Here is a 20447-nt window from a genome sequence, read left to right as displayed (position 1 = left end):
ATAGATATCTGCAAGACATTCCATCCCAAAACAGCAGAATACACATTCTTTTCAAGTGCACATGGAATAAATACTCTCCAGTATGGATCACATACTAGGCAACAAAATGAGTCTCATCAAAGCTTAGAAGATACAAATTATGAATCATTTTTTCTGACCAAAATAGTATGAAATTAGAAATCAATTACAGGAAGAAAATTGAAAAAAAAAAAAACACAAGCACATGGAGAATAAACAACATGGGACTAAAAAATCTAAGGGGTCAATGAAGAAATCAAAGAAAATTTTTTAAAATTGAGACAAAATAAAATAAAAACATAGCTTTCCAAAATCTGAAATGCAGTAAAAGCAATTCTAAGAGGCAAGTTTATAGTGATATCAACCTACCTCAAGAAAACAAGAAAAACCTCAAATAAAAAACCTACCATCTAAACTGATTAGAAAAAGAACAACAAAGCCCAAAGTAAGCAGAATGAAGGAAAAAATAAAGATCATAGCAGAAATAAAATATAGATCAAAAAAACAGAAAAGATGAAGGAAACTAAGAGCTGTTTTTTTTTAAAGATAAACAAAATTTACAATCCTTCAGCCAGGCTGATTAAGAAAGAAAGAGAACTCAAATTAACAAAATAAAGAAATGAAAAAGGAGAAATTACAACTGACTTCACAGAAATAAAAACAACCGTAAGAGAATACCACAAACAGTTATATGACAACATACTGGACAACCTAGAAGAAATGGATCAGACTGATGCTACTATTGAAACTGAATCAGTAATAATAACAACAACAACAATAACAATAACAACAAATCCAGGTCTGGCAGCATCAAGGGGAATTCTACCAAACATTTAAAGAGAGTTAATAATTATTCTTCTCAAACTATTCTAAAACATTGTAGAAGAGGGAATGCTGTCAATCTCATTCTATGTAGCCACCCTTACCCTAATACCAAAACCTGACTAAGACATTACCAAAAAAAAAAATTACAGGCCAATATCTCTGATGAGTGATGCAAAAATCCTCAACAAAATATTAGCAAACCAAATTCAATAAAATACATAAAAATGATCATACACTATGATCAAGTGGGATCTATTACAGGGATGAAAGCATGGTTCAGTAGCCTCAAACCAATCAATGTAATATACCACATTAACAAATGAAGGATAAAAATCATATGATTACTTCAGTGGACACAGAAAAAGCATTTGACAAAATCCAATATCCATTCATGATAAAAAACCTCTCATCAAAGCGGGTATAGAGGGAATATGTCTCAACATAATAAAGGCCACTTATGGCAGGCCCAGAGCTAATATCATAGCCAATGTTGAAAGCTGAAGGTTTTTCCTCTAAAATCAGGAACAAGGCGGCGGGCTCCCTCGGGGTCCCCGCGGGCAGGCACTCCGGCAGCCGCGGCGCGATGGAGGCGCCAGCCGAGCTGCTGGCCGTGCTGCCCGTGCTGGCCACCGCGTTGGCGCTACTGCTCGCCTGGCTGCTGGTGCGGCGCGGGGCTACCGCGAGCCTGGAGCCTGCCCGCGCGCCCCCGGAGCCCGCGCCCCCGGCCGAGGCCAGCGGGGCGCCCGCGCCACCCGGTCCCTGTGCCGCGGAGTCCGCGGCCGCGCCCGAGGGGCCGGAGGAGCCCGCGCGGCCGGACGAGCCCGCAGTGTCGCCGGCGGAGGCAGAGGAGCAGGCCGCCGAGGCCAAACAGGAAGAGGAGCAGGGGCTGGACAGCGAGGAAGGTCCGCCCCAGGCAGAGCCTGAGGAAGAAGACGGGGCAGAGGCCTTCTCCTTCAAATACAGCCCCGGGAAGCTGCGGGGAAACCAGTACAAGAAGATGATGACCAAAGAGGAGCTGGAGGAGGAACAGAGAACCGAGGAATAATGAAGTTATCCTTAGCCTCCTCCTAAAGGCTTTTCCTTTTGGCATCTTAAAACTTGAGCGATAAAGTGGAGTGCCCTGAGAGGAGCTGACAGGCTCTCTGGGGTGCCTCTTGCCCACGTGAATCTGCCGGGCCTAGGCCCTCAGCCAGGACGCTCCCTCGGCTGGGAGGGCCTGTCCCTCCCTGTTTGGGTGGGTCGCTTTGTGAAGCTGAAGGGTCTTCCTAGACTTTTATTTCCCTTGTGACCCGACCTTCCTGTCTGCACACCCTCTGCACCTGAGAGATCAGCAATTTCAGCAATGCCATCATTTTACAGTTGGTAGTTTCATTCCAGCCCTCCTGCTTTTCTTCACTAAAGCCAAACCGTGAAAGACTTTGGGGTGTGATGCACAAATGAGGGAGCGGCCTGTGCGTGCTGGCTGGTCGGGGTGGTCCACTGCTCTCCTTCCCCTGGGGGCCCGCCCCCTGCCCGGCTCAGTTTTGGGGGTGAGAGACCTGTACTGAGGACTGGGCAGCAAAGAACCAGGACCCGCTGCCCGCTGCCTCTTGGCCTTACTCTCTATTTAGAGCAGGCTGCAGTCCAGCCCTCTTATTACTAAGAGGCCTTTTCACTGATGTTCTTACCAGCTCAGCTGAATCTCTACCTTTGCTTTGGCAGATGCAGTAATAATGGTGTTCGCTTAAAATAGATGTCTCGACTCTGCCTTTTCCTAGGCTTCTTGGATGAGTTAGAACTTCACCAGATGATCAGATCAGTTCCAGATTGGTTTCTTGGAATTCTGTATTTGACAACATTTGTACTATGCCAAACTAATCTGCTGTTTTTAGGTAGATGTCATTTAAAACTTTTTTTTAAGCAGTAAGTTTATAGAAAAAGATTTTCTTTCTATTTAATGGAAGGCCAGGAGATGTCCAGTGTCACCCCCTCAGGCATATTACATACCCAGGGACCTTCTCCTCTGGGTTAGGTTCAGGGGTTTAGGACAGACAAGCAACAGGGCAGATGGGAGGGTACAGCTCAGTGGTAGAGTCGTGCTTAGCATGCCCGAGGTCCTGGGTTTCATCCTCAGTCCCTCCATTAACAGCAAAAAAGAATAGGCAACAAGGCAGCCGCCACCTAGAACCACGGGACGAACGGAAGCCATGCTCCTGTGAGCACACCTGCCCCCCCACAGCAACAGCAGCAGGCCTGGATCTGACTGATTAATGGGTGACTCCCTCCACATTATTAAGTTTTTCTGGACACTTTCTGAACGTGGCTTATAGACACTGAGCTTCACGGATTCCCGATGGCTTGGATCTGTGTATTCAGCCTTTGTTCAGTCCAATAAACTTTGAGTAGATGGTCTTAAAAAAATAAAATAAATAAATAAAATAAAATCAGGAACAAGACAAAGATATTCACTCTTCATCATTTCTATTTAACATAGTATTAAAAGTCCCAGCCACAACAATCAGAAAAGAATTAGAAATAAAAGGCTTCCAAATTGGAAAGGAAGAAGTAAGATTATCACTATTTCTAGATGATATGATACTATATATATAACACCCTAAAATCTCCACCAAAAAACTATTAGAATTAATAAATGGATTCAGTAGCAGTGTACAAGATTAACATACAGAAATCTGTTGCCTTTCTATACACTAATAATGAACTGTCATAAAGAGAAGGCAAGAAAACAATCCTATTTACAATTACATCAAAAAATAAAATAAAATTCTAGAAATAAAGTAATCCAAGGAGGTGAAAGCCCTTTATTGTGAAAACTATAAAGTACTGATGAAGGAAACTGAAGACAATACAAATAAATTGGAAGGTATCTTGTGTTCATAGATTGAAAAAATTAATATTGTTAAAATGACCATACTATCAATAAGGCAATCTACAAATTCAATGCAATCCCTAGAAAAATACCAAGGGCATTTTTCTCAGAATTAGAACAAATATTTTTAAAATTTGTCTGAAAACACAAAAAAATCCCCAAGCCAAAGCAATCTTGAGAAAGAAGAAACGAGCTTGAGGAGTCATGCTCCCTAACTTCAGAGTATACTACAAAGCTACAGTAATCAAAACAGTACAGTCTTGGCACAAAAACAGACACACAGATTAATAGAACAGAATAGAGTCCAAAAACAAATCCACACACATATGGCCAATTAACCTACAACAAAGGAGGCAAAAATATACAATGTGAAAAAGACAGTCTTTTAAATAAGTGGTGCCAGAAAAACTGGATAGGTACATGGAAAGGAATGAAATTAGAACATTTTCTTACACTACATACAAAAATAAACTCAAAATGCATTAAAGACCTAAATGCAATATCTGAAACCATAAAGCTCTCAGAAGAAAACTATAAGCTTCTAGAAGACACTCTTTGACATAAATCTTAGTGGTATTTTTAGGTTCTATCTTCTCTGGAAAAGGAAACAAAAGCAAAAATATACAAGCAGGACTATATCAAACTTAAAAACCTTTTGTGCAGTGAAGGAAACTATTAACAAAATAAAAACACAACCTACTGAACAGGAATAGGCATTTTCAAATGATATGTCTAATGAAGGGTTAATATCCAACATATTAAAAAAAAAAAGCTCATACAACTCAATATCCAAAAAAAGAGAACAATCTAATATAAAAATGGGCAGAAGATCTGAATAGACATTTTTCCAAAGAAGACATACAGATTGCCAACAGGCTTATGAAAAGATGCTCAACATCACTAATCATCATGGAAATGTTAATCAAATCCACAACGAGCTATCACTTCACACTTGTCAGAATGGCTATTGTCAAAAAGACAGCAAACGATATTGGTGAGAATATGGAGAAAAGGGAATTCAAGTAAACTGTTAGTGGGAATTGTAAATTGGTGCAACTATTATGGAAAACAGTCGGAGGGTCTCCAAAAATTAAAACTGGAACTACCATATAATCCAGCAATTCCACTCCTTAGTATGCACCTTAGGAAAATGAAAACATTAATTCAAAAAGATAGGTATACCCCAATGTTTATAGCTGCATTATTCACAACAGTCAAGATATGGAAACAACCAAAATGTCCATCAACAGATGTATGAATAAAGAAGCTATGGTATATATGTGCAATGGAATATTACTTGGCCATTAAAAGAATGAATTTTTGCCATTTGTAACATGAATATACCTAGAGGGTACTATGCTTAGTGAAATGAGTCAGAGAAAACAAATACTATATATTTTCACTTATATGTGAAATCTGAAAAATTAAAATGAATCAGTAAATATTACAAAACAGAAACAGACTCATAGATACAGAGGACAAACTAGTGGTTACCAGTGGTGAGAGGGGTCGAGGGATAGACAAAACAGGGAAAGGAGATTAAGAGGTACAAACTACTAGGTATAAAATAAATAAGATACAAGGATGCAATGTATAGCATAGGGAATAGAGCCAATATTTTATAACAATTTTCAATTAAGCATAATCTATAAAAGTATCAAATCACTATATTGTACACCTGAAACTAATATAACATTGTAAATCAATTATACTTCAATATAAAAAAAGAATTTCCTTGGAAAGTCAATTTGTTGAACTAATAATTCCTTTATATTTTATCACAGTCATTAATGCAGCAAATTATTAATACATGTCACAATTTGGATGAATCTCAAATTCACTTCACCAAGTGAAAAAAATCAGACTCAAAAGACTACTGTTTGATTCCATTTACACAGTGTTCTTTTAAAAGGCAAAACTGTGAGAATGAATCAGTGGCAATGAGCAGGAGATAGGAGGGAAAAGTGTGACAAAGCAACATTATGAGGACTTTTTTGGGAAGTGATAGAACTGTTCTTTATGTTTATTATGGAGGTGATTATACAACTATGCATTTATCTATATACTTAAAACTGTACATGAAATATGTGAATTTTGATGTATATAAAGTTTAAAATAAATATTTAAAAGTGAAAAAATCATTAGTGCTATCCAATATCATCAAAATGAAAAAATAACATTAACACTCCTATCACAGTATCAGTATATCTGAAAAATAACTAGTCAAATTTGGATGAATCTAAGTCATTTTTTTCTTCTCATATTATTTTTTCTAATGAGAAATTTATATAATTTATAATATACAAAACTAAGCATAAATCATTCATAAGAAGTCTTGACATCGGTCCCCAATTCATTCTGCTTAGAGAACAGGTAATAATTATTAATCACTGAGTTTAAGGGAATAGTTCTAAATATTCTAAATCCTCTTCTGTGTGTCTCACACTATATTTGTTCCACATAGTTGATGTCTTCTTTCCTTATTCTTTTACTGCTGAGTTGTGCACCTTATACTTATCCATGTATTCAAAGTTCTGCCTGTAAATAATGTTTTCATTTTATCCTTTCCCCTTTTTCTCCTCCTACTTTCCTCCAACTTTCTTTATTATCCCACCCTAACCCTAGATAATCAAGGCTGATCGCCTGGTATATACTCTTCTATATTCTTCTCCATTTTCATAAAATTATACACAAACCTATACATGCATATTCATACATATGGGATTTCAATCTTTGGCTTATGCAAATAAATCATCCAAACTTCACTGCATCTCATTTTCTCACTTAATATTGCATTGTGGAAAGTCTTCCAAGTTGGTTGGTATAAATTTAACTTGGTATTTTAATATTTGCATAATATTCCATTATATGAATGAACCATATTTCTCTTCAATCATTTCCCTTTCTTTCTAGTTCTTGATGTTGGTTGTTTTGGTGTTACATCATTACATATATCATTACATACTGGTGCTTTTATACCTATGGTAGTACCAAAGCTAGGAGTTAGAAATACATTGTTTAGTATGTCAAAGATATCCTACCACAGTATCTAAGGGAAAAAAAATTTAAGTCCAGGATTGTTCTTCTCAACTTTAAGACTATAGTAAAGTACTCAGATATATTTTCCAACCATAAACAACTATAGTTCCTAATCAAGTGTTAATTATTCTGATTACCAGCTCTTATTATAGGAGTTCAAATATAGAGACTACCTTGCCCTCTAAACCAAACTTAATTTTGATGACAGGGATTAAAGATAGAGATGGATATACTTGGTGCCTTTAGATGGCCAAGGAAGTCCAGTTAGGTGGTACTCTTAACAGTAGAAGAGGATGAACAGCTAAGATGCTTGCAAAGCCTCAGTAAGCAATGCACAAGTATCTTGGATGAAAAATATAGTCACCATCAGAAGATCAAATACAAGTGACTTCTAAGAAAAAAGCATACCGTGAACAAGGTCAATTGATGCATTGATTGAGATATACCACCAGAAAATCTGTTTTAGTCAACAAGTTCAGCTGAGTAATTAGGTTAACACTCATAGCACATCAGTTACATTTAATAGTTACATTTCCATAATAAATTACTATGTTATTTTCACTGAGATAATGCAATAATTCTTTAGTGGGTTCCAAAGTGGCAGGATAATAGCAAAAATGAAAGCAAAAAATATTTTTCCACTCTATAATTTCAGATTTGATGCCTCTTCTTACATACAGTGATCTATGAGGCAAATGTTGTGCATATATTCTAAAGCGAACATGAAGATAAGTAACAATGGGGAATGTACAAGCATATTATATTCACTATTGAATATATTGGCTGCTGGATCCAATTCCTAGTGGTTGAATGCACTTTGTTCACAATATGTTGTTCTTTTTCTGTCACTCCTTACCTGTCACCTTCCACTGAAATGTGCTGTATTTCAGGTCTGAGTCTGGTTTCCTTGACACAGTTATTGATTTCTATCCCATTCAATTTAGTTCATGTGAAAATACTCATGGCATCTTGACATATGTCTGTGGCTAATAATTGCATTGATCTATCATGTCCTGGGCTAAGTAGAGAGCAGTATGTTGATGATGGAAGAACCTGAATCTTATTAAAATTTATAGGAGGAGTAATTTGACTGATGATCAAATTAGGTAAAGCATGTAAAGTGCTTAAGATGGTGACTAGCTATTTTTATTTTTCTAATTTTCATTGACTAGCAAATAAAAATTACATCTAAATTGTGCATTCATGCAACATATTCATCCTTTCAAGTACATATATGATTTATTTTAAGGAATTAGCTTATAGGACTGTGGAGGCTGAAAAGACCTAAACCTGTGGGATAGGCTGGCAAGCTAGAGATTCAAGTAAGAGTTAATATTATAGTCTTGAGTCCAGAATCTTCAGAGCAGGCTAGCAAGCTGGAAATACAGGCAGGATTCCTATGTTGCAGTCTTGAGGCAGAATTTCTTATTCTTCAGAGAACATCAGTCTTTGCTCTTCAGGCCTTCAGCTGATTTGATGAGGCCTGCTCACATTATGGAGTGTAATATGATATACTCAAATACTACTGATTTAAATGTTAATCACATCTAAAAAAATACCTTTACAACAGTATCTAGATTGGTGTTTAACCAAACAATTGGCACCATAGCCTAGCCAAGTCGACACATGAAACTAACCACCACAATCTGTGATATTATCTCCCAAAATCATTTAGGATAACAAAATTCTTTTTTAGTAATTGAGCATATTTAAAATCCTGAGATTTATAATTCAGTGCAGAAGTTTTTAAGAGAATCAAACCTATAGTATTAAAATTGTTGTTAAAAATTGTTTATATTTTGGTATTTTAAAAGTTAATATGTTTGAGGGTTTGCTCTATTGGAGAAATGTGTCAACTTGTCATTTTAAATTAAAATATGCAATTAAACAATTGATTTAAATTTATGAATTTAAAATGAAATCTTTCTAAGCTTATATACAAAATGGGAACATTTAGAATGAAAATTCCATGAAGGCAGGGATTTCCTTATGTTTCACCTACTGCTACCATCTAACTGCCAAGAACAGAACCTGTTCAATAATAAGTTCTTGAAAAATATTTGTAGGGTTTAGCTAAGAAAATTCAAGACTCACCAAACTTTCAGGTTTACTGGGACTATTCTGTTCCAGTTAGTTATATGAGTAATTAAAGTAAGCTATATAACTGAAAATATTTATGCAAATTTAAGTTATAAAAGCTCTCTTAAAGTTGATTTTTGTAATTAGCTATATATATGAATACAGTGATACTTAAAACTTAAATGAAAATCTAAAAGAATAACTGGCTTTTTGAGTCTGTGACTTTAATAAACTCAATATTACTTTTATAGCTAATGGAACTTATGAGTAACATTTTTTTGTGCACTATAATCATTTTCAAGGATGGAAAAACCCTCGCACTTGAAAGATAGGTCAATAGGTCTTATACTTATGGGCAGCTTAATTTTAATTCATTGATTTTTAGCAGGAAGAAGAGTAAAGAAAAAAATTAAAGAATTACTGCACTTTAGATAAATGTTTCATCATAACGAGGTATTAGTTGTTAAAAGAGTTCCCTGAAGTTTTTTAAATATTAAAAATTATTAAGAGCCATTTTTGATATATATATATATTTTTTACTATACTCTTCTACATTAGGTAACACAGCAAATTGGTTAAAAGCATGAACACTCAAAATCAGATTTTCTGGGTCCGAAACCTAGTTCCACCACTTACCAAGGTGGCAAGTTACTCAACCTATATGTGTTTCAGTTTCCTTATCTTCAAAATTAGAAAAATAGTAATACCTGTCTCCTAACATTATTATGGTGATTGCATGAGATCATTCCTACCAAGTACTTTGAACAGTGCCTGGTACATATGCCTTTTATTAGGCATAGTGTCTATTAACTTCCTGTTAGGAAATAAAAAACTAGCCCACATTTCTCCCAAAGTACCTACCCTCAATTCCTGCATTTCATTAGTAATGAACTTTGATAATATTAAAATGATTGTATAATTTGTATAGCCATTTCAAGCAACCACTATCTCCATGGTTGATCTGTTCTAATTCTATCAAAAAATGAAAAGGATTCAGTGCATGCCACCAGTCCTTTCATCATGGTTTTTCCATTCCTTGGAAGGAAGGAATGGAAAGCAAGGAATGGAAAAGCCATGATAAACTTCATCATCAAGTAGAGTATATTTTCTGTCTGTTTTGGTTTGTTTTTTTTTAAAGCCCATGGGCACTAAATTTTGTAAGCTCTTGCATATTTGAGAATGTCTTCTGCCTTCCAATAGAGTAGCCACTAACCGTATGTGGTTACTGAGCATGTGAAATGTGACTAAATCAATTGAGATGTGATATAAGTGTAAAATACACAGCAGATTTCAGACTTAGTGTATAAAATATTTCATTATTAATCTTTGTATTGATTTCATATTGAAATGATATTTTAGATATACCGGCTTACATAAAGTACATTATTAAAATAAATGTCACCTGTTACTTTTTATTTTTTTAATGTGGCTATTAGAAAATTAAAACTTACATGACTTGCATTATATTTCTATTGGAAATTACTACCTCAGAACTTCATATTCTCTGATATACTGAACCAATTGTAAGTGGCTTGATTATCATCTCTGGATGCCTTAATTATTTCTTATCACTGACATTCCATAACTTCACTCAGATATGTCCTGATGTTGAAATACATCAATTTTCCTTAAAAACAGTACATAGTAGAATGCAGTGATGACACTGATTTTTCACCCCTCCTTGTAAGCAAACCCTTCACCATGTAGCTATGAAGTTATTACATGTGGGAAGGTTGATCTGTCCCACCCTTGATCTTGGTCTCAAATGTGACTTGCCTAGGCCAGTGGGATATTAGCTGACATGATGCAGTCAGAGGTTTGAAATGTGCATTCTGGAAACTTCTCTCTCTTGCATCTCTGCCATAGCCAAAAGCACATGGCCATCTAACCCTCACATAGGATGAGAGACACAGAGCAAAACCAAGTCCTTCACTTGCCACAGTCAAGAACACCCTATATCAACCAACAGCAGGCAAAATCCAGAAATATGAGTGAACCTAACCAATATCAGCAGAACTGCCTAGCTGACCACTCAGTTACATGAGCAATTGAACACTTGTATGCCACTGAGGTTTTGTATTTCCTTTTTTAAAACATATATATACTGATGCAGTCATAGATCTGTAGACTGAAATCTCTAAGTCAGGATAATTTCATTCTAGAATACCTTACAACGGTTTGTTTATTTCATTTATTCAGCACTCCCTTTAGGAAAATCAACTGTGAATATGTTGGATCTCTACCGCTTGTCTTTCATAGCAATGTTTTTTCCTTTTTAATCACAAACATCTTTTTCTTTCCTAAACTAACTTTGACAACTCTCACATATCCAAATTTCATTACCATAATTGTGTTCTCAATTGTATTTACAATTGTAGTATAGCTTTTAATGTGATTTCCTTTGCTCTAATGGTTTAATTATCCCTTTCTATTTTTTTTTCCTTGAGCTATGCTCGCTCACTTTCCATCTCCTTCTGTTGTCCTACTATCTTTTTTCAACTTTTGTCTCTTCTTTGAATTCTTTTAAATTGTTCTTGTTTCAAAATTATATCTCCAGGAAATTCCTTGAGTCTATGGATATTTATTTGTCCTAAAATTTCCTGTTTTCTGGGAAATTTCCATTTCTAATTTATAGTCGGTATCTATATTTTGCGTACCTGCTTTTCCTTACTTTTAACTGAAATATGTAGATAATCATATGGAGATTACTCCTTGGTTATTAGTTATCTTTGAAAGAAGGAAGTTTTATATGTCATCTATTTTCTGAAAAATACTCTGGAAAGCATGAAGGGAATGAGGGGAGCAGTCAGCAGTTTCAATGAAGGTCTATGATCATGCTTTCTACCTCTTAGCACCTCCTTAAATATTTTGCTTAGGGGAATTACTCCTCTCAATTTGCTGGATTAAGGAGATTGGTGTAGTCATAGATATGGGCACTCTAATCAAGGATCATTAGCTAAACTCTTAAGGATACTGACACTTATTTTCAGGGAAATCTATTGACTGCCTAAGTTCTGAAGGAGCATATTTTAGTTTCCTCTTCCTCTTCTTTCTTGAGTTCTTGAAGATCATTTTGTGACCATCCTTTTCAGCCAAATCTCACAGTATTTTGTATTCATTTTCTTAAACTTATGATTTAGACAATTTAGGATTTGTCCATGTTTATGTCATTGAAGAATGAGTTTTCTTTTCTATTTTATTTTCTTTTTGATGTTCTCAGTGGGATTCAAATAGGAAGAGTTAAGTTGAAATAATTTTACTCTTCAATGTTCATTCTTACATAAAAGTTCAGTCTTCAACTTATATACAACAAAATATGTAACTTCTGTATGTTGAAGCATGCTCACCTGAACAAAGTTTAATTAATTATATAGGCAATTCATCAAAAATGGTTCAAAATGTTTACAATACTGGAATCTACTACAGTTATACTAGGCTGTATAATTTTATTATCTCCATGTCTAATAAAAAGTCCTCCACATTGCTTTACATGTTGCTGTCCAGTTTTCCCAACACCATTTGCTGAAGAGACTGTCTTTATTCCATTGTATATCCTTGCCTCCTTTGTCGAAGATGAGTTGACCAAAAGTTTGTGGGTTCATTTCTGGGCTCTCTATTCTGTTCCATTGGTCTGTATGTCTGCTTTTGTACCAATACCATTCTGTCTTGATGACTGTAGCTCTATAGTATTGTCTGAAGTCTGGGAGAGTTATTCCTCCAGCTTCTTTCTTTCTCTTCAGTAATGCTTTGGGAATTCTAGGTCTTTGATGGTTCCATATAAATTTTATTATGATTTGTTCTAGTTCTGTGAAATATGTCCTGAGTAATTTCATAGGGATTGCATTAAATCTGTAGATCGCCTTGGGCAGTCTGACCATTTTAACAATATTGATTCTTCCAATCCAAGAGCATGGGATATCTTTCCATTTTTTAAAGTCTGCTTTAATTTCCTTCATCAATGGTTTATAGTTTTCTGTGTATAATACTTTCACCTCCTTGGTTAGATATATTCCTAGGTATTTTACTACTTTGGGTGCTCTTTTAAAGGGGATTGTTTATTTACTCTCTTTTTCTGTTGATTCATCATTAGTGTAAAGAAATGCGACCGATTTTTAAACGTTAATCTTGTACCCTGCTACCTTGCTGAATTCTTCGATCAGCTCTAGCAGTTTTTGTGTGGACCTTTTAGGGTTTTCTATATATAGTAACATGTCGTTGGCATATAGTGACACTTTTACCTCTTCTTTTCCAATTTGGATCCCTTTTATTTCTCTCTCTTGCCTGATTGCTGTGGCTAGGACTTCCAAGACTATGTTGAATAAGAGTGGTGATAGTGGGCATCCTTGTCTTGTCCCAGATTTTAGTGGGAAGCTTTTGAGTTTTTCACCATTGAGTACTATGCTGGCTGTAGGTTTGTCATATATAGCTTTTATTATGTCCCTTACACCATACACAAAAATCAACTCAAAATGGATCAAAGACTTACATAAGACAAGATACAATAAACCTCCTTGAAGAAAATATAGGTAAAACATTATCTGACATACATCTCAAAAATGTCCTCCTAGAAGAGTCTACTCAAGCAATAGAAATAAAAGCAAGAATAAACAAATGGGACCTAATGAAACTTACAAGCTTCTGCACAGCAAAGGAAACCATTAGTAAAACAAAAAGACAACCTATGGAATGGGAGAAAATTTTTGCAAATGAAACCGAAAAAGTCTTGATCTCCAGAATATGTAAGCAATTCATATGACTCATTAAGAAACAACCAAACAACCCAATCCAAAAATGGGCAAAAGACCTAAACAAGCAATTCTCCAAGGAAGAAATACAAATGATCAATAAGCACATGAAAAAATGCTCCATATCACTAATTATCAGAGAAATGCAAATCAAAACTACAATGAGGTATCACCTCACACCAGTCAGAATGGCTATCATTCAAAAATCCACAAATGACAAATGCTGGAGAGGCTGTGGAGAAAGGGGAAACCTCCTACACTGCTGGTGGGAATGCAGTTTGGTGTAGCCACTGTGGAAAACAGTATGGAGATTTCTCAAATGACTGGGAATAGACTTACCATATGACCCAGGAATCCCGTTCCTGGGCATATATCCAGAAGGAACCCTACTTCAGGATGACACCTGCACCCCAATGTTCATAGCAGCACTATTTACAATAGCCAAAACATGGAAACAGCCTAAATGTCCATCAATGGATGACTGGATAAAGAAGAGGTGGTATATTTATACAATAGAATACTACTCAGCCATAAAAACTGACAACATAACGCCATTTGCAGCAACATGGATGCACCTGGAGAATCTCATTCTAAGTGAAGTAAGCCAGAAAGAGAAAGAAAAATACCATATGAGATCGCTCATATGTGGAATCTAATAAAAAAACAAAAAACAAAACCAATAAAAACAAAGCATAAATACAAAACAGAAATAGACTTATAGACATAGAATACAAACTTGTGGTTGCCAAGGGGGCAGAGGATGGGAAGGGATAGATGGGATTTCAAAATTGTAGAGTAGATAAACAAGATTATACTGTATAGCAAAGGGAAATATACACAAGATTTTATGGTAGCTCACAGAGAAAAAAATGTCTCAATGAATATATATATGTTCATGTATGACTGAAAAATTGTGCTCTGCACTGGAATTTGACACAACATTATAAAATGATTATAAATCAATAAAAAATTTTTTAAAAAAAGTCCTCCACAAAACCATCTTCATCTCTATTACTAGAAAGGCCTAGAAATTTGGCAGGAATCTATAGAATCTCTCTTTTCTTTCCAGGAGTTAAAATACCAAATTATTCTTAGCAAAGTGAAAAATAAAATACTCTAGACATGTTCTTTCATTTATTTTTCCATTCAACAGACTTTGAAAAAAGAAAAATAGAATGACTGCATTAGAAGATCCATTATTCATGATGCTACTGGTGAGATTTTCCTATTACGTGATGACATACCACGGATGCTTCTAAAGGGAAGAACAAAACAAGTGAAATTACAGAAGCTTTGATTTTCCTTTGAGGTAGAAAAGATGTAATTCAACTTAAAAAGACCCCTTTTCATTCACTATCCTGAGGTTATACTATTATCTAGGTTAGAATATCAATATATTTTCTATACTTGGGTAGAATGCTGAGTGAGAAGACTATTCATACTCTTTGGTTAAAATATTATATGACAGAGGCTTGCTTCTTACTATGATGTTAAAAAAACTGTATTTAGCTTTGAAAACATTTTTTCTAACACAATTTTTTAATGCTTCTGAAGTAATTATGATAGGCCATTGGCCAGGCATGCTGTAAACACAAGGCTGCAATAAGAAAGAGAAAATAGATACATGTGACTGTGGACTAAGTCATGATTTGCCTTATTTGCAAATAGTTAAACCATTAAATATTCAGACGTATCTTTCTTTCTCCTCATTTTTATGAAAGACAGCCCCTGCATTTTTTCTTCCATCTCCGAATTTTGTACACAGTTCAATTAGTTGCTAGGGAGACATCAGGCAACTGAGTCACTCTTCCATTTCTGTCCTTTAATTACTGCATCATTTGCACATATTATTAACAGTTTCAGTAATCAAATTAAAATGAAAACCACTTAAGCTGATCTAAGGCATAAGTCTTTCCAGTTTTCAAACTTGAACCAATCCACAGACCTTTTTGCCTGGTCCTTAAAGTAAAGACATAGACAGACAGATAGATTGATAACAGATAGATCAAAATAGTGATATATAGATATGTATGAATTGATATTATACTATATACTATAGATAATTTTATATGCACATTTTCCATTTAACATTATATCACAACAACTTTCAATTTCCTAGAAGCATACTTACTGAGTCAAGGAGTATAAGCATTTAAAATAATTAATATATATATCTAACTTCCCTTCCAGAAAGCATATTAATTTCCATTTTTACAAACAGTATATCAGAATGCCTAACTGTCACCAAACATTAGCCAATACTGGATATTAACACTTGTAAGAAACTTTGTAGGGAAATACAGATTAGCAAAATGGCAGAGCAAGTAACTCCTGTTCACCTACAGAAATATAACAAAAAAATCAACCATAAGCTGTCTGAAAAAAAATTTTGTAGGGGCTCTAAAAAGCAATCAGAGATTTATGGCAACTAAGCAAACATTCAATCAAGAAAAAGCCATCTTCAAAATTGTTGGAAAGTTTCGTGGAATTTTCACCCTCCATGGTGTGGCTGAGATGTTCCTGGTCTTGAGCAGCAGCAAACCAGTTCCTAGGCCCACATTTTGAACCAGCAAGAGCATAGCATATCTTATTTGAAAATTACTGTGTATTTATTCTACACTGTCTAGGGATACCTGAAGGCCTGACTCACTCATCTCTGTCTCATATAACTTGGAACACAGGCTGGAAAAGTCTTAGGCACTTCTCATAAAAACTACAATGAGACTATATACCTACATATGCCTGGGGCATAAGATTCTGAGTGAAGACACAACAGACCATCTAAGGTCCATATAATCTGGGGTGTGACTCTGGGAAATTAGAACATTCGAAAGCAGCAACATATGTGGGAAAACCTTGAAAACCAAATGATGGTCCAAACAGAATGCATACTCAGAAAACACTTGAGAAGATCTTCAGCTTCCATCTGGTTCCTAGGCTCAAATACAGCTAAATGGTAAAGAACTGCTCCAGCACAAACACAATCAGCAAGACAGAGAGGAGGTTGCTCACTCTTTTTTTGGGGGGACGGGGTTGGAACTTTTGTTTGTCAATTTCAGCTCCTTTCATTCAAGATATTTCCTTGAAATATCTGTCAAAACATTAGCTGAATATGAGCTAAGGAAATGGAGGCTTCATATATATGACAAGGAATAGCCTTTGCAAAAAAAAGTTTTGGAACAATTTTAAGACATACTACAGCCATCAACAATCAACAAAACAAAACAAACACAGCAAACCATAGGGAAGGAAATTTATCTAATTTTCACAGTTATTGCATTATAATAATTAAATACCTAATTTTCAACAAGAAATCATAAAGGATACAAAGAAAAAAAGAAACATGGTTCATTCAAAGTAATAAAATAAACTGACAGAAATTATTCATGAAAAAGCCTAGACATAGATTTACTAGGCTAAGAATTTAAAACAACTGTCTTAACATGCTCAAAGAGCTGAAGAAAAACACAAAGAACTAAAGGAAATCAAGAAAAGGATACAAGAACAATGAGAACATCAACAAAGAGAAAGAAATTATAAAAAGGAATGAAATAGACATTCTTGAGCTGAAAAGTACAATAACTGAAATAAAAAATTTACTAGAGTTTCAACAGCAGATTTAATCACGGAAAAGAAATAGCAGTGAACTTAATGATATGCCAGTTGAAATCATCAAGTCTGACATAAAAAAGAAAAAAAGGAAAGGTGAAGACAGCCTAAGGCACTTGTGAGACATCATCAAGCTGATCAATATAAGCAAGAACTCCAGAGAGACAAGAGAAAAAGAAAGGACCGAAAAGATTATTTGAAGAAATAGTGGTTGAAACTTCCTAAATTTGAGGAAATACATGAATCTACAAATCCAAAAACCTCAGTGAACTCCAAATTAGATATATCCGAAGAGATCTATACCAAGACACATTACAAACTGTTAAAAGACAAAGACTCTTGGAAGTATCAAGGGAAACAACTCATTTACATACTACAAATTCTCAATAAGTTTATCAGTGGATTTCTCAGCAGAAACCTTGCAGACCAGAAAGCAACAGGGCAATATATTTAAACATTGGGAAAAAAACCTGTTAAATGAGAATTATACATCCAGCAAAAATGTCCTTCAAACATGAGAGAGATATTCCCAGAAAAATAAAAACTGAGAGTGCTCTTTGTCACTACATCTTCCCTACAAGAAGTGCTAAAGGGAGTTCTTAAGGTTGAAATGAAGTGACACTCAATAGAAATTCAAAGCCATATGAAGATATAAAGATATCCAGTAAGGGTAAGTATATGGGCAAATTAGTATGTTATAGATAATCCTCATTGTAAGAAGAAAGAAAATGTCTGTAACATATACACAAAAGGAAATGAGAAAATAACTAAAACTTTGCAATAGAAAGAATCAACTAAACACAAAAGGCCATAATTGAGATAATTAGGTATTAAAAAAACCTATAAGACATAAATAAAACAAATAGGAAATAGCCATAATACAGGGGGTAAACTGGTAGAATGGATAAAAATACATGATATAGCTATATGCTATGTACAAGAAATTCACTTTAGATCTAAAAATACAAATATATTGAAAGTAAACATAGACAAAAAGATATTTAATGTGAACGATAACCAAAAGAGACCAGGGGTGAATGGGTATATTAATATCAGGAAAAAGAGAGTTTAAGCCAAAAACTGTTACAATAAACAAAGGACATTATATATTGATATAGGTTTATTTCACCAAGAAGATCTAACAATTACAGCATATGTACTAAACACCAGAGCACCAAAACATGAAACAAACTGACAGAATTGAAAAGAGAAATAGACAGCAACATAATAATGATTGGAGACTTCAATACCCCACTTTCAATTCTGGATAGAACAACCAGACAAAAGATCAGAAAGCAGATAGAGGACTTGAACTCAACGCTACAGATCAACTGGACCTAACAGGCATATACAAAATAACAACAACTGCAATCAACAATCAACAACTGCAAAATACATATTTTTCTCAAGTCCATGTAGAATATTCCCCAGAACAGACCATGCGTTAGGCCATAAAACTAGTCTTAATAAATTTAAAAGGACTGAAAGCATAAAAGTATACCTTCTGAACATAATATAATGAAACTAGAAATCAATAACAAGGAAAATAGGAATTTTTTTTAAATATGTAGAAATTGAACAACACACTCTTAAACAACTAATGGGTCAAAAGGGACAACACAAGAGGAATTAGAAAATACCTTGAGATAAATGAAAATGAAATACAACATATCAAACTTATGAGATGCTCCAAAAGCATGTTAAAAGGAAATTTTATAGCTATAAATGCATATTTAAATAGTAGGAAGATCTCAAATCAATAATCTAACTTTACATCTGAGGGAACTAGAGTAATGAGAGCAAATTAAATCTTAAGTTAGCAGATGGAAAGAAATAATAAATATTAGAACAGAGAAAGACAGAATAGAGAAGAGGAAAACAACAGAGAAAAATAAAAAACCAAAAACTGGCTTCTGGAAAAGATCAACAAAATTGACAAATCTTGGGGACTCAACATTATTAGTCATCAGTGAAAATGTAGGTCAAAACCACAATGAGGTATCAACTCACATCTCTTAGGATGCCTATTATGGGGGAAAAAAAGATAATAACTGTTAGGACGTAGAGAAATTGGAACCTTTATATGCTGTTGACAGGAATGTAGAATGATGCAGCCACTATGGAAAACAATATGAAGGTTCTTTAAAAAATTCAAAATAGAATTCCCATATTATCCATCAATCCCACTTCTGGGTACACATCCAAAAGAATTGAAATTAGGATCTGGAAGAGATATCTGTACCACCATGTTCACTGCAATACTATACACAATAGTCAAGATATGGAAACAACCTAAATGTCCACTGACAAATAAATAGACAGAGAAATGAATCATATATATATATATATATATATATATATATATATATATATACATAATAGAATATTTTCATATTTTCAGCATTTAAAAATAAGGAAATACTAGAGGACATTATGCTAAGTGAAAAAAAGCCAGTCACAGAAATACAAGTTATGCATGATTCCACTTGTAAGAGGTTATCTAAACTGTCAAACTTACAGAAGCAGAGAAAAGAATGATGGTTGCCAGGGGCTACAGGAAGGGAGAAATGAGTAACTGTTTTACAATGAGTATAAAGTTTCTGTTATGCAAGATGAGTAAGTTCCAGAGATCTGCTATACAACCTAGAACCTATGGTTAACTATACAGCATTGTGCACTTTAAAATACATTAAGAGATTAGATCTCATGTTAGTGTTCTTCCCAAAAAAACCCCACAAAGAATACAAGGACGTTTTAGGGAATGATGGATATGTTTAGTATTTTGGTTGCAGTGATGGTATTATGGGTGTGTGTATATGCCCAAACTTACAAAATGTACACATTAAACGTATACAATTTTTTGTATACCAATTATACCTGAATAAAGCTAAAATAAAAGTCTCAAATTACTAAACTCTAAAATGAAAGTGAAGACATTACTACTGATTTTATAGAAATGAAAGGATTATAAGAGAATATTATGAATATTTATATGTCAACAAATTGGATAGTCCAGATGAAATAGAAATTTTCCTGAAACACATAATTTACAAAACTGATTCATAAAAAGGGAAAAAACTATAGACAAGTATGGAGACAGAATCAGTACTCAAAAACCTCCCAATGAAGAAAAGTCCAGAACCAGGTGGCTTCATTGGTGAGCTCTACTAAACATTATAGAAGAATTAACATCATTTTTCCTCAAACTCTTCAAAAAAATTGAAGAGAACACTTCCTAATCCACTCCATGAGGTCAGCATTGTCCT

At 34.6% G+C, this 20447-nt stretch overlaps 1 pseudogene; it reads left to right on the top strand.

Moving 5' to 3' along the window:
- The first annotated feature begins 1426 nt into the window (after positions 1–1426).
- LOC140694389 (matrix-remodeling-associated protein 7 pseudogene) lies at positions 1427–3233 on the top strand (annotated as a pseudogene).
- Positions 3234–20447: the final 17214 nt, after the last annotated feature.

This window comes from Vicugna pacos, unplaced genomic scaffold (genome assembly GCF_048564905.1).
Source record: "Vicugna pacos unplaced genomic scaffold, VicPac4 scaffold_21, whole genome shotgun sequence".
In the NCBI taxonomy this organism is placed as follows: Eukaryota; Metazoa; Chordata; class Mammalia; order Artiodactyla; family Camelidae; genus Vicugna; species Vicugna pacos.
This window is presented reverse-complemented; position numbering and strand designations above follow the sequence as displayed.